This window comes from Scylla paramamosain, chromosome 32, assembly GCF_035594125.1.
Source record: "Scylla paramamosain isolate STU-SP2022 chromosome 32, ASM3559412v1, whole genome shotgun sequence".
In the NCBI taxonomy this organism is placed as follows: domain Eukaryota; kingdom Metazoa; phylum Arthropoda; class Malacostraca; order Decapoda; family Portunidae; genus Scylla; species Scylla paramamosain.
The window spans coordinates 7,092,559-7,108,047 of NC_087182.1; the positions used below are offsets into that span (position 1 = coordinate 7,092,559).

General features: G+C 42.5%; 1 protein-coding gene across 1 annotated transcript in view; it reads left to right on the forward strand.

Moving 5' to 3' along the window:
- The window catches only part of LOC135089153 (protein trachealess-like), a 101,939-nt gene that overhangs the window by 35,236 nt on the left and 51,214 nt on the right, over positions 1-15,489 (forward strand).

A 15,489-nucleotide genomic window follows, 5' to 3' on the forward strand; every position in this document is an offset into this window, starting at 1 on the left:
AAGTTCATGAGGAAAAGAAGAGAAAACGAGGGAAAACTGGGGAAACAATACCTTCATGGCTAGCAGGGGAGGAGGATGAAAGGGAAGGAGGGGATGAGTTATGAGGGAGGAGGTGAAGAACGGTCATAACCTTCCGTATGACCGCACGCTGTCGCAACCTTGAGTGAGTCCCGCCAGCCCCGCCCTCGCTCCCCGCCGCTCAGGCCAAAGATTTACATTTAAATTTGGTTCGTGTCCCGGCGAGTCGTGCGTCCTGCCTGCGATTAAGGACGCTAATTTATATATATACGAGTCGATCTTCAAGTGGGTGATGTGATTTCTTGATCTTTTTCTCTCTTTTTTTCGTCTTCACTCTTTTATTTTACGAGAGTGAGAGTGAGTGGTTAGTTCGTATTTTTTTTTCTTTCTACTCCTTTTCCGTTTCGACCTTTTCTTCTTCTTCTTTTCCTTCTCCTTCTTCTTCTTCTTCTTCTTCTTCTTCTTCTTCTCTTCTTTTCTTCTTTTTCTTCTTTCTCTTGTTTTATCATCCTTTTCCTCTTCCTTCTCTTCCCTTTCGTCCTTGTCTTCCTCCTCCTCCTCTTTACTTTTATCTCCTCGTCCTCCTCATCTCCCTTCTTTTCTATCTCCTCCTCCTCCTGCTTCACTCGTCTCGAACACTCGTTATGAACCGCAACACGCTCCCTGTCTCCCACATGCACTGAAGACTAGCGAAGGTCTGTCTGGTCTAATTCTCGCTCAACAGACGGTACTCCTTCGAACCCATTTTCCTGTCCCATAGATTCGTCCCCAGCTAAAGGTCGTGGAAACTAAAATGAAAGTGTATCCGATTTCATTTTTGTTTTTGTCGTTTTTTTTTCAGATTCTCTATTCGACAACTCTTCCGTGACTGCATCATTAGGATCAACAACTTTGCAATAAAAAAAACTAGCATCGAATTTTCCGTGTAATAAGAATGAGAACGTAATAAAAACAGACACCCCACTTTGATCGCAGTGACCCCTCCTTCCGTTTTCTTTCACTGTTTTTGTTTCGTTTTTTTCCTCTTATCTTATGCGTGTTAAGCTTCAATTACTCATTTCCTTTCGCTTTTTTGTTTTCCTCCCATTCGAAATACGAGTGAACTTTATTTGGCATGAAGTGGTGTTGATTTTACTCCTTCACTTAAGTTAGTTGCTCTGCGCACCCCAGTGAGAAGTATTTCCCTGAGTTCTGGCGTCTGCTGTGTCCTGGCACGCGACCTGCCCAGTGAAGGGAGAAGAGGTCATGGAAACGTTCATCTAGAGCCCTCGGTATATTTTCTTAATGCTTTCTCGATCTGGTGTCGTGGAAAAGGAACATTAAATCGGAAATATTATTCTTCGAAAATTATTTTGTTGTTTTTATGTATGTATAAAAGCTTCCTTCTTTTATAATAATATGAGTATTGATACTACTACTACTACTACTACTACTACTGAAAGAAGAGGAACAAAGAGAAAGAGAAGTAGAGAGGATAGCATTTTGGAGACGCTGAGTAGGAGACGCGAAAAGAAAAGAATAGCAATTCTCTCTCTCTCTCTCTCTCTCTCTCTCTCTCTCTCTCTCTCTCTCTCTCTCTCTCTCTCTCTCTCTCTCTCTCTCCGGAATTCGAATTTTTCTCTTTATCAGTAATCTGAGAAACGGCTGTCGCGCAGAAAAGGGAAAAAGGAAAAAGGGAAATGAAAAGGTGCTTGAAGATAAATGTTTGGGTGACGGCGGCCACGTGGCGCGGCCCCATTGGCTGTCCCTGTGGCGGTGATTAATGATAGAAAACGGAGACACGTTGCCGATTGAGTTTTGAGGGAAGACATTTTTATTCCCTCTAGACCGAAAAAAAAGGGGGAAAAAAATGAGTCTAAGTTTGATTCATTTAGTTATAAAAAGTGATTCAAGTAGACAGGCGTGTTTTATGAATTGTCGTGTACTGTTTTGTTATGGTGTGGCGTGTCGTTTATATGGTAATGTTTGTTTACAGGATTTATTGCGCCTTGTTTTATTTGTGTATTATTTTCATGTACCTATTTTTATCTGTCTGTTTATCGGTTATTTTTCTGCCTTTGTGCATCTCAGTGGCAAAAGTACTGGGGAATTTTTTTTTGTTATGATTCATGTGTGTATGCTACTTCACAAATTCTCTCCTTCAAGATGGAGTCACTATTATTTCATATTTATTTCTATGTTTTGACTGTTTTCGCACATTTTAGTCGATTGTCTCTCTCTCTCTCTCTCTCTCTCTCTCTCTCTCTCTCTCTCTCTCTCTCTCTCTCTCTCTCTCTCTCTCTCTCTCTCTCTCTCTTTTATCGGCATTGTTCAGGTCAAAAGATGTAAATATATGTATCTACCTACCTATCCATTCATCTATATCTGTTTGTCTAACTAGGATTAAAAGGAAATACTTACCTTAATGCAAAAGATTACAGTGTCAACGGACTATACCGTGACTGTTCTTTTACTTCTGTATGCTGTTAGATGTAGTGGTGAATTTATAAGTGTGTGTGTGTGTGTGTGTGTGTGTGTGTGTGTGTGTGTGTCGCATGATCCGGTAGGGGCGTCATTACCCTCACTATCACTATGCTAATCCATTCAAATTGAGTTATTGGATTGAAGACCAGCATGGTACCCGTACATTTCCCCATCCGCCAACACATCCCCCCCTCACCTCCCTCACCTCCCTCACCCGCCATCCTTCCTGCTCTCACCTCGCCCCGTCTGTCATGTCGCCTCTTACTTTGTGTTCAGTCCTACATTGACTAAAACCTGTAATTACCCTGCTTGTCTTTATTATTTCTAATCTACACCTGTATTACCTTTCTCTTACCTTCCTTGAATTAAATTTGGCTCTGTAATTTCCGTGAGTTCTTTCCTTAATTGCTTTAGACAAGGAAGACTTAAGGTCGGGATATACAATAAACCCTTCCCCTTACTCTCTTAACTTACAGGGAATTATCAACCTTAAGAGTATCTGAATAAGTGCTCTAGTAATTTTCTACCCTCCAATATTTTCAAGGAAATGGTTATCTAATGGTTGTCTATTCAAATGGGCTTGTGTTTCACGTAGTAATTGCCTCCGGTAGTTCTCATTCTTTTTTGGACTTGGGGTAGCCGTCTCTTGTGCTATCCCAGTGGAGAATGACCGGCGGGGCGGGGAGGGACGGGGCTGGGAAGGGAGTAGCGGGGTGTGTTAGAGTGAACGCGACCCCACCGCTGATCAATAAACACTCGCTAATGGGCACAATGACGTAATTCCACTCCAATGATTCGCTGGTGATCGACGGAGGCGAGAGGGAGCGGCGGGAGGATTACTGGAGGTGCAGGCGGTGGCCCTTGTAATAGTGGTGGTGGTGGTGGTGGTGGCGGTGGTGGCAATACCGGTGATGTTGCTGCAGACGTAATACGAGAACTGAAGCACTTACGAGGACTCAAGACGCACCACTGCATTCCCGTCACTGACTTTCACCCACGCCGCCTTTTACGCTAACCTTTCAGTTTTCTGCAGCGCCTTCGTCGTGGTAGCCACCTCATCCCGCGGCTTTCTGACTCATTGAAGGCGATGTCCTGCAAAGAGAAACATAGACTAGAGGAAGCACAGGCTCTTTATTCTGGTAACGCCCCTTTGATTCGTGTCCTGTTGTTCTCTTCCCCTGTTCGTCCACCGCCCTTCAGTAGTTTCCTCTATTTTCCTCCTTCTTGTCCACCTTTGTGTCTTGTACGTTTCCTCTCATCTCCAACTTTTTTCCCCATTTTTTTTTTTTTTTTGTCTTCTATTTAGTTTCCTTGTGTATTTTTCGTTCATCTCGACTTTCTCATTCTATCTTTTCCTCACTGCATTTTTCTTCCTGCTCTCACTTCTTTCCCATTGGTTTTCCTATTATTCTAGATTTCTTTCGTTCTCTCGCCTCTATTCCCGTCTTTCTTTCCTTTCATCCGGTTTCATTTCTTTCATTTTGGTTTTCCTATTATTTTACTGTCCTCCTGTTTCCTTTTCCTCTCGTCCTTTGTTTTCTTTTATTTTCTACTAGTTTCCTTATTAGTTTCATTTCCTTTTGGCGTCCTCCCGCCTATTCCCATATTCCTTTTCTCTTTCCCGCTGCTTTTTCCTATTATTTTGCTTTTCTTTTATCTCCTTTCCTTTATTTCTCTTTTATTTTCCTCATTAATATAGTTTCATTTGGTCTCTTCCCGTCTCCTCCCCTGTTTCTTTCCTCTTTCTGGTTTCCCTTTATTTTCTAATACTTTCATTATTGATATACTTTTCTTTTAGTCTCTTACCGTATAATTTTTCCTCTTTTCTTCTGTTTTCCTGTATTTTCCTACAAATTTTCTTATTAGTATAGTTTCCTCTGGTCTTCTTTCGTCTGCTCCCGCCTTCTCCTTCCCTTATTTCTTCTCATTTTTCCATTTTCCTCTGCTTTCCTGTACCTTCCTACTAGTTTTCTTATTAGCATAGTTTCCTCTGGTCTCCTCCCGTCTGCTCCCACCTCCTCTCGTCCCTGCTGCGGCGGGAAGCCTTTGTCGTGGCGTTGCAGTGGCCACCGACCCTCCCGCCGGCGCTTCCCCTTTAACGCGCCTGGACTTAATGCGCGACGCTCACTGAGGTAAATTTTAAGCCGCGATCAGCGTCCGTGTGTGTGTGTGTGTGTGTGTGTGTGTGTGTGTGTGTTGAGTTTGTTAGTGCTTAGAGGATATCGTTTTTTAGGATGTTAGGATATTGTTGTTATGTCGCTTTTTGTTAACGTTGTTGTTGTTGTTGTTGTTGTTGCTACTACTACTATTCCTACTACTACAACTACTACCACTAATACTAATGCTAACATTCATGTTCAATAAACAACACTAGTTGTAGTAGTAGTGGTTGTTGTTGTTGTTGTTGTTGTTGTTGTTGTTGTTGTTGTTGTTGTTGTTGTTATTTTTTTGCTGTTGTCATAGTGTGTATAAATAGTAGTTTTTATTTGTATTTTCCTTAATATGTAATGTATTGTACTTTATCACATCATTTGTAAGAGTAAGCTTGCTTCACGTCATGTCACACAGATTTTCCTCCTCCTCCTCCTCCACCACCACCTCCTCCTCCTCCTCCTCCTCCTCCTCCTCCTTCTCCTCTTCCTCCACCACCACCTCCTCCTCCTCCTCCTCCTCCTCCTCCTCCTCCTCCTCCTCCTCCTCCTCCTCTCCTCCTCCTCTTCTTCCTCCTTCTCCTCTTCCTCCTCTGCCACCACCTCCTCCTCCTCCTCCTCCTCCCTTAAGGATACACGTTCCCCTCGTTCCCCTCAACACCAGCTGATCCAGAGAAATTCCCCTCGTGTCAAGAAGCTGTGTCATTTAGGGGGAAGAGAGAGAGAGAGAGAGAGAGAGAGAGAGAGAGAGAGAGAGAGAGTCATTGTCAAACACGTAACGAAGCTCTCCGCCATTTTGCTTTACATCTCATGCATGTGTTCACGATCTCATAAAACACTCGCTCCATATTTTTCATCCAGTTTATATAAATATGTAAAAAGTGCAGAGAGAGAGAGAGAGAGAGAGAGAGAGAGAGAGAGAGAGAAAGAGAGAGAGAGGGGGGAAAAAAAAAAGGCGACGATAACTAGTGGGAACAGAGAGGCGGGGATGTTATGGCGCAGGACACTCACCCTCTAATGCGAATTATTTTGAGAAAAGACGCCCTTGATTTCGTTTACAGGAGGCGAGAATTAGATTATTTCCCGCCTTTTCAGCGATGCAAGTCTGGTGCCCGCCAAATGGTCACTTTTGGCGGCCCGGAATCACTGGAGGCCTTTTATTTATTCCCTCTCTTTTTTGTCTCTTTTCTCTTTGTTGTTGTCCATTCGTGTTTTCAAATTGTGTCCTAAGCACTGGTTTATCTTTACTCTCTCTCTCTCTCTCTCTCTCTCTCTCTCTCTCTCTCTCTCTCTCTCTCTCTCTCTCTCTCTCTCTCTCTCTCTCTCTCTCTCTCTCTCTCCACCTTTTTTTTTATTTCTAGATTCTTTTCACTATTTTTCTTTTAGTTTCGTGTCTTTAAATTGTGTCGTAATTAGTGAATTTTCTATCTATTTTTTTTCTTTTTCTCTTTCTTTTCGTTAGTGTACTTCTCTTCAAGTAATATATTTTCGTCACCGCTTGAGGATTTTTTTCTCTTTGCTGTGTGTTTTCTGATTATGTCCAGAGTATAAGTCTTTATTTCCCTCTTTTTTTTTTTTTTTTTTTTTTTTTTTTTACGTTTCCTTATTATCAAAATGGAGGAATTCTTGTGTGTTCAGATGCGTGTGTAGAATTTCGAAATTTTCAGTTTTTTTCTGTGTTACATTCTAGTCTGCTTTGTTAGTGTGACTTTTCATCTGATTTCTTCTCAATTGTACCTAGTTTCTCTTTTTATCATTTCGATGCAGTAATTTTGGTTTCTTTGTACGCATTTCCTTGTTATTGGCGTATTTCTAACATCATCATCCTTACCTCCTCTTTCCTTCGTAAATTGATCATCAGGACAATCATTCCCTTCTTTATCTTTATTCCTCTTTAATTATATTTACCTTTTATTTGTCGTCTCTTATTTTCTTGTATGGTACTTTTCTTAGTCGTTCTTCTCCTCGTTCATTTCTTTTTTTTTTCGGTTATTCGTTCCTTTTCTACTTCCATTCTTTTTTTTGTGTTTCCTTTCTCTAGTGTTTCTTCTTTATTTATAAGTTCCTTTCCTTTATTTCCTTGTGTCTTCCATTTGTTCTGGCTCCGTCGCTCTTTCATTACTTTTCCTCCTTTCATTTATTATATTTGAGTATATTTTCTTTCTTCCTTTCTTCTTTACTATTATTTGTGAGTTCTTTCCCGTCATCTTGTTTTTTTTTTTGTTTTTTTTTTACTCGCTCCTTCTCTCATTCATTCATTTTCGTCTTCCGTTTATTATATTTAATTTCTTTATCATTGTTTATCATTTCCTTTCCTCATTTTATAGTGTCTTTCTTTTCTCCTTCATTTCTTTGCTCATTCATTCTTTTCCTCTCCTTTCCTCCTCCCGTTTATTGTTTTTTTCTTTTCTTTACTATTATTTATCAGTTCCTTCCCTTCATTTTCTCGTGTCTCCCTTTTCTTCCTCGCCCCTCCGCCGCCCTCTCCTCCCTCCCCATCCTTGTGTGGTCAGTAAAGTAAGTTTTCGCCCCAATTTCCATTCATTACCTCCCCAGCCCCTGATAACCACCCCCTCCCCCACTTTTCCTTCCCTCCCTCTCTCCCTCGCTCCCTCTCTCCCTCCCTTCCTCTACTTTTTCTTTTGATTTTTTTTTCTCTCTCCTCAGAATTTTTGCTTCAACGTCGCGCAGAAAAGTTTAAGGCTTCGTTCGGGAGGAAAAATTATCAATACCTTTATTCTATATTTTATTTTTTTCTGTATTTTGTTATTTGAACGTGTTCCTTCTTTTATTTGTTTTGTCTTGTTTGGGTTTTTCAATGTGATTCTTAGATAGAGATTTGTTTTGTAGTTTTTTTTTTTTCTTTCTATTGATGTCTTCTTCTGTTTCATGTTTTTACTATCTTATTCATTATCAGGTATTTTTCATTTATATTCTACAGGTTTTTTGCTTTAATCTCTCACTTTTCATCTCACAGACCTGTTTTAAGTTCACCACTATATCCTGTGTCTTATTTTCTTTATCATCTTGCCTTCATCCGCTTATTTATTCTCTTGTGTCATTTTTGTTATTAGATTTATCATTTTTGGCATTACTTCTAGACACATTTCTTTCTCTTACACTTTGATATAACCTCTAGACAACATATTTATCTATCTTTGTGTTTAAATTTGCTGATATATCCTGCATCTTTATTATTTTCCTCTTTCATCGCATTTCCTCCCTCATATTGTCATTGTTATTAAATTCATTATATCCCCGGTATTATTTCTAGACACATTTCATACCATGGCAATTTTTAGACAACTTAATTTTCTATCTTTAAGTTTAAGTTCACTTGTTATTAGATTTTTCATACTCCAGGCATTACTTCTATACACCTTTCTTTCTCCTTTGCCTTGACGTAACTTACTTATTTTTTCCATCTTCTATTTATCTATCTATCTATCTATCTATCTATCTATCTATCTGTCTATCTTCTCTCTAACTTATTTCTCTATCTATCTATCTTCTCTAACTTATTTCTCTATCTTTCTGTATCCTTTCCTCATGTCCATCACCCCCACTGGTCCAGCTCCCGTCTAGTTTTCTCCCTTCCCCTGCTTTCCTTTCCCCTGCTTCCCTCTCCCCCCTGTATCCCCTCCCGCGCCTCCCCCACCTGGCTAACATAGTTTCAGGTGTGACGGACAGACGTAATGAGACGCCACTCGCCGGCCATTGCAGCACCAGCAGATGCCTTCCTTCCCCCTCTTCTCTCCCTCTCCCTCTCCCTTCTCTTCCTTCGTTTCCTCCACTTTTCATCCCCGGTTTTATGTTTCACCTTATGTTCTCATGCGGTTTTCATTACCTATTTTTTGGTCTTTTTTCGTCGTTTCTTATCTAATTTTTCGTGGTGCTTTTCATTTGTTATTTTTGTCTCTTCTTCGTCTTTAGCCTTTCTCTTTTCTCTTCTCTTCTTCCTTTCCTCCACTTTTTATTCCTCCTTCTCTTCCTTGTACGATTTTCATTAGTTATTTTTGCCTTATCTTTGTCTTTAGCCTTCTCTTCTCCTCTCCTTCATTCCTACCACTTTTCAACCCTATTCTTTTCCTCTTCCTCCTTCTCCAACTCCTCCTTCTACCCCTTCTCCCTCTGTTTCTCCGCGACTTTCACTAGTTATTTTCCCTCCTCTGCTTTATCATCATCTCCTTGCGTTATTCTCGAGAGTTACTTGGAATTTTTGGGGGATTTGCTCGAAAATTACGCAGCACCTTTCCTTTTGTCGCCATGAAGAGGAGGAGGAGGAGGAGGAAGAGGAGGCAGACACCGCGGAAGCTCACTACCACAATAAATACTTTATTCTCCCAGCATTCCACGCGGGACACACTTCGTTCGACCTTTGACCTGGAGCGTGAATGAGCCTAGGGCCGCCCGGGGGAGTGACGTCAGGATCGGGGACCACGGGGCGCTGATGGTGCTGATATCTGGCAGCTTAAGGAGGGAAACGGCTGACAAAGTGCGAAATATGACGGGATAAGCGAGGGACGGCAGGAAGAGAAGGGGAAGGAGGGAGTGTCTGGTATCCCTCCTCCTCCTTCTCCTCCTCCTCCTCCTCCTCCACCTGCCTCGTCCCTCACGCGTCTCGCCGAACTTTCACTGTGGCCGCTTCGTGAGAAAAAATATTACAGCGTAAATATTGCTGTTTATTGAGGAGGTCAGGCTTACGGGTGACGTTCACACACACACACACACACACACACACACACACACACACACACACACACACACACACATACGGTATTCTAAGAAGCGGCAAATTCGTCTAAACTTCACAATACATGCAAGACACTCCGCCGCGTGACAACATTTCTCGCCGCGAAGTTCCCGATGTAAACGTTTCCTCCACGCTTGTTAGGCCGCACAGCTCACACCGACGCCGGAACGAACATAACGCGGCGCGGGGTTGAAGAACTACAAAACGCCCCGCCAGTGTGGAGTGTGGGAAGGGGAAGGCATGAGCGGGGCTGCCACAAAGTTCAAGGAGCGAGTCACAACCTCTGCCTTTGATCCTGTTACGGAGGAGAGAAGTTTGTGCGGAGGAGGCCTGATTGCATTACCTCTGATTAACGTGAGTTGTTTGTGTATACTGAACTTCCAAGACTACTGGATAAATTTATGGATAAGGATGATAGATGGATGTAGGTGTGAGTGCTCATGTTTTATACAGTGATTGACATGTGTTGGTGTTCTGGTGTCTTGCGGATTCCCTTATTCTTAATGTCTATGCCTTTTTTTCATCTAAGATTTACATTCGGCAAAATAAAAGCTGTCCCATTCCTCTTATTTTGTCTATTTTACTTGCTTTTATTTTTTGTGTCCCTCTCGTTTCTACTTTTGTGTCATTTTTTTAATCTTTATAATATCGGTTTTGTTTTTCTTTTTAGTTTCTTTAATATTAATTCCATTTGAAGATATTTATTAGCTTTTACAAAATCGAATTCAAACTCTCTCTCTCTCTCTCTCTCTCTCTCTCTCTCTCTCTCTCTCTCTCTCTCTCTCTCTCTCTCTCTCTCTCTCTCTCTCTCTATGCCAGTGACTCTTTGCACAAATTCCTCGTAGTCACTAGTTTTATTTACCTTTTCTTCCGTTTCTCGTCGTCACTACACATATTCCTTCGCATTATTGCCTCCAACCATTTCCCCCTCCACCACCACAACCACCTCCTCCATCACCATCACTTTCCTCACTGCCCCTCACTGTCTTTCAACATGTCCTCCTCCTCCTCCTCCTCCTCCTCCTCCTCCTCCTCCTCCTCCTCCTCCTCCTCATCCCCCCTCCAAGCGCCTCTCTTGCCTTCACCCTCCCTCACCACGCCCCCTCTCCTCCCAGTCCCCACTCCTCGTCTCATGGTCACAATCTGGTCATCTCCCTCTGTGTGCTTCGTCATGCTGGTCTCATCTCGACACAAACCGCATGTAATCCTGCATTAATGTCGCCCCGTGTCCCGCAGCCCGCCACCCTGCCCTTCCCACCGCCAGGAAAATTGGGACCGTATTCTGAAACACTTCGCCGCTGCATCTCCACTAGTTTCAAAAGGCTCTAGTCTAGTTGGTTTCACGTGTTTTTAAGGCTGCTTTTTTGTGGTTCTAGTGACAGATTAATAAGATTTTTATGTTACTAACGGGAGAAACACTGTAGAAAACCCAGGTAATTATCTCTATGGCATTTGAAAATAGTTGTGATGAGAGCAAGAGGTTTCTAAATACGTGCCTTACAGATACACCCTTACAGATAGGAGGCCCCCTCCTCTGCTCCTATTTACTTGTCTCTGCTTCTGGTTATGTAGCTTTGTTTTCTGTTAGTTCTTCTTGTGCGTCTTGCTATGCGTCGTAACTTTCGCCTCAAGACTTGCCTTACACGAGGACTCAGCGGAATTTGGTTATTTTCCGACGCTTTTGTGGGCTGGTGTTTTTTTTTTTTTTAATGTGGTTTGGTTTGCTTTCCCGGATATAAAGTGATGAATGAGGTTCTGCTAATATTCCTCTAGTTTGGTCTCAGAAAGTGAAACACAATTTTTTCTTGTGTGTGTGTGTGTGTGTGTGTGTGTGTGTGTGTGTGTGTCAGTGCACATATCGCATCGAGGGACGCCGCGACACTCCTCCCCCCGGACAACTAACCCTAAACACCGCGCCTCCAGCTCCCCGGATAATATCACCAGAAATTGGAAATTATGCAAATAAGGATAGTACTTCTCATATTCCAATGGGCAGCGACACGCGGTGGAAATGGGTCCCTCACGCCTCTTCTCTGGTGTTCCAGCGGCGTGTATGGGCGTCACTTCGTAAACTATAAGGAAGATAAGTGTTCCTGGAGGCTTGAGTGGCAGGGAGAGAGTACGAGTATAGGTAGGTTTGGATACTCTTAGTCTTGCGTTGTCTTGAAAAGCTTCAGATACCCTTGGATAGCTTTGAATAGTCTTACATAGCCTTGCATAGCCTTAAATAGTCTTAGGTAGCCTTGGGTAGCCTTGGGAAGTTTTAGATCGTAGAATACCAACAGTGTCTTAGACTGTGACTAAAGGAGAACATGTGATTGAAAATGTGGGAAGTTTGGTCAGAAAGTGTTGTGTTTATGGACTACGAATATTTACTCTCTCTCTCTCTCTCTCTCTCTCTCTCTCTCTCTCTCTCTCTCTCTCTCTCTCTCTCTCTCTCTCTCTCTCTCTCTCTCTCTCTCTCTCTCTCTCTCTCTCTCTCTACCCCCCTCAAACTTAATTTAGGCAACAAAAATTCGATATGACAATTGTTGTACTGGAGGGAGGAAAGAGAGAGAGAGAGAGATTGGGGGGGAGAATGGGGAGGAGGGGGGAAAGACAGGAAGGGGACAACTTTGTGTTAACATTAGCATAACTGACCACGGCCTGGAACCTTGCTGTCCAGGAATCGATGTTTGGGGACCAATTGTTTTGACGCTACAATGCTGGAAACTACCCTCTCCTCCTCCTCCTCCTCCTCCTCCTCCTCCTCCTCCTCCTCCTCCTCCTCCTCCTCCTCCTCCTCCTCTTTCTCTTCCATCTGTATCTCTTATCTTTTATCTATGTTTCGGCTTCTTTCTCCTTTTTTTCCTCCTCCTCCTCTTCTTCCTCTTCCTCCTCTTTTTCTTTCGTCTATTAAATTTTTTTTATCTGTATTTTCTCTTCTTTCTCCTTTTATTCCTCCTCCTCTTCCTCCTCCTCCTCCTCCTCCTCCTCCTCCTCCTCCTCCTCCTCCTCCTCCTCCTCCTCCTCCTCCTCCTCCTCTTTCTGTTTCATCTGTATTTCTTGTCTTTTATCTTTATTTTTGGCTTCTTTCTTTTTTTCCTCTTCCTCCTCCTCCTCTTTCTCTTTCATCTGTATTTCTTGTCTTTTATCTATATTTCCTCTTCTTTCTCTTTTTTTCCTCCTCCTCCTCCTCCTCCTCTTCCTCCTCCTCCTCCTCCTCCTCCTTCTTCTCTTCGTTTTCCTCTTCCTTCATCTGTTTTTCTTCGCCTTTACCTTTATTTCCTCTTTTTCTCCTTTTCTCCCTCTTCTTCCTTCTCCTCTTCCTCCTTTTCCTCTTCCTTTTCTTCCTTCATCTGTATTTCTTGTGCTTTATCTGTATTGCCTCTCCCTTTTCCTTCACATGCGGTTTGCCTTCCTTCTCTATCTTTGTTTCTTGTTTATTGTTGTTCTTCTCTTTGCTTTACCTTAGAATTGTCTATTTTTTTTTTTTAATTCATAAGGATACAAATGAACTGATTGATTCTTTGTATACTTTTTTTTTTATCCATTTATCCTCCAGCTTACATTAACCCGTGGTAAAGAAAACGGTGGTTGTTGTGTTTACATTACATGCGTGTAGTGAATGAGCGCTTTGTTTTTGTTTTGTTTTGTTGTGTTTTGTTTGAGTTGAGTTTCGTGTAGTGTAGGTCAGTCAGTTGTGTTGTGTTATGTGTGTGTGTGTGTGTGTGTGTGTGTGTTTGTTGCCCTTTTGTATTGTTGTGTGTGTTTCCTATACTATTGTTACTGTGTGTTTGTTTGGTGAGTACTTTGCATATTAGTATGTCATTATTATTATTGTTATCATTTTCATTATTAGGTTAAATGTGAGAGAACGTTTGGTGTGTGTGTGTGTGTGTGTGTGTGTGTGTGTGTGTGTGTGTGTGTGTGTTTCATCCATCTTTCCTTCCTTCATTTCCCCCTATCCTATCCTCCCTCCCCTATCTCTCTTTCATTCTCCCTCCTACTCCCTCTCCCTCTCTCCCTCTCCCTCTCTCCTCAAGTGCTGCCCAAGAAGAGGCTCAGTTGGTCTCCGATTTGCCTCATTACTTTGAACTTTTCTCTCTCCCTCTACTCTCCCCTCCCCTCTCCCCTCTCTCCCTCCCCCTCCCTCTCCCTCTTCGCTTCTTCCCCTTTGTTTGCTTTCTTTCTCCTGTTTTCGGTTTTGTTTTGCTAATCTACTCTCTCTCTCTCTCTCTCTCTCTCTCTCTCTCTCTCTCTCTCTCTCTCTCTCTCTCTCTCTCTCTCTCTCTCTCTCTCTCTCTCTCTCTCTCTCTCTCTCTCGTAACTCACACTATGCCAGAATTATTAGACTTTATCCGGTGAAATAAATCGTGATGCTGAGGCGAAGGAGGAGGAAGAGGAAGAAGAAGAAGGAGGAGAAGGAGGAGGAGATGAGCAGAAGAAAACAAGATAGTGGAAAATTACAAGGATCTGCGAAAAAGAAACTTACATTTGTTACCAAAGAGAGAAAAGAAAGACATAGAGAAGTGAGAGAGAGAGAGAGAGAGAGAGAGAGAGAGAGAGAGAGAGAGAGAGAGAGAGAGAGAGAGAGAGAGAGAGAGAGTGAGTCACAAAATCCCAACACACTAGTAATATACGACTCTTTGTTCCTTTGTGTACTTATCTATTTTTATTTATTTACTCCTTTTTTTGCTCAGTTTTACATCTTCTGGTTTGTATCTTTTGGGATGGATTCTCTCTCTCTCTCTCTCTCTCTCTCTCTCTCTCTCTCTCTCTCTCTCTCTCTCTCTCTCTCTCTCTCTCTCTCTCTCTCTCTCTCTCTCTCTCTCTCTCTCTCTCTCTCTCCACAATTATCATCACTCTGAGAAATGTGTTACTTCTACTATCATCATCCTCTTCCCTTCCTTTCCCCTCTCCTTTATTACCTATTCCCTCACTCTTACGACGCCCTACACCGCATCTCCCCCTCTCTTTCCCATACCCTACTCCCCCTTCACTTCACTTCCCCTCACACCTTCCCCTTCCACCACGGCTCCTCCCCGACCCATCAGCTGCTCGAGATGAGGAGTAAAAGGAGGTTTAATTCCCCACACGCCACGCCCATTCAAGAAAGCTGTTGTCCAGTTAGCGGTGCAGGAGCAGGAAAAATGAGACATTGTGAAGTGTTGGTGTATGCTGGAGTTAATTTGTTTCCTCTACCTTTGCTGTTTGGTGGCAATTTGTTGGGTTTAGTTTATATATTTTTCTCTCTCTCTCTCTCTGTCTCTCTTTCTCAGTCTTTCTCTCATAGCGTCTTTTCTTGTAGGGTCAGTTTAGTTTGGTTTTTTCCTTTTTTTTATTTATCTTTGTCTTGTGCAATTTGTTTTTTCGTATTTCTTATTATTTTTGTTGCCTTTTTTTTCTTTCTTACATCGCGTCTTGTGAAATACGTGGTTTTGTTTATTTTTCTCGTTTTTTTTTCACTCACTGCTTACTCCCATGTTAAATTTCCTTATTTTTCTTTCTTCCTATGCTTTCGTTTTCGTTGATTCTCTCTCTCTCTCTCTCTCTCTCTCTCTCTCTCTCTCTCTCTCTCTCTCTCTCTCTCTCTCTCTCTCTCTCTCTCTCTCTCTCTCTCTCTCTCTCTCTCTCTCTCTCTCTCATTTACACTCTGCCTTCGCCTCACACTGGGCAGCTTTCACTGGGACAGCCCTGACTCCTGAATATTTTAACTCCTCGTGGTCCTCTGTAACCCAGACGGCATCTCCCTCACGCCTCCTCTCGCCTCTTCTCGCCTCTTCTCGCCCTTATACTACATACCTCTCGCCTTTCTCTCCCTTACAGCGTTGGCAACTTTCCTTATTTTCTTCCACGCTGACATGCATATTTTTTTCCCTCGTAGTTCTTCACTCTCTTATTCTCAGCCTTTCTAATAGACAGGAATATGACGTCAGGTTATTTTCCCCCAAGAATTTGAATGGCAAGGGAAAAAAAAACGCCTGGAATACCTCAGAATACATATCCAACAAGAATCGTGAGAGAATCATCCGTAGGAATAGATCAGGAATGGGACTGGAATGGAAGGTCTCGTGGGAATGACGGGGAGGAGAAGATGGGGGGGATAGATATCTGACCGCTCCT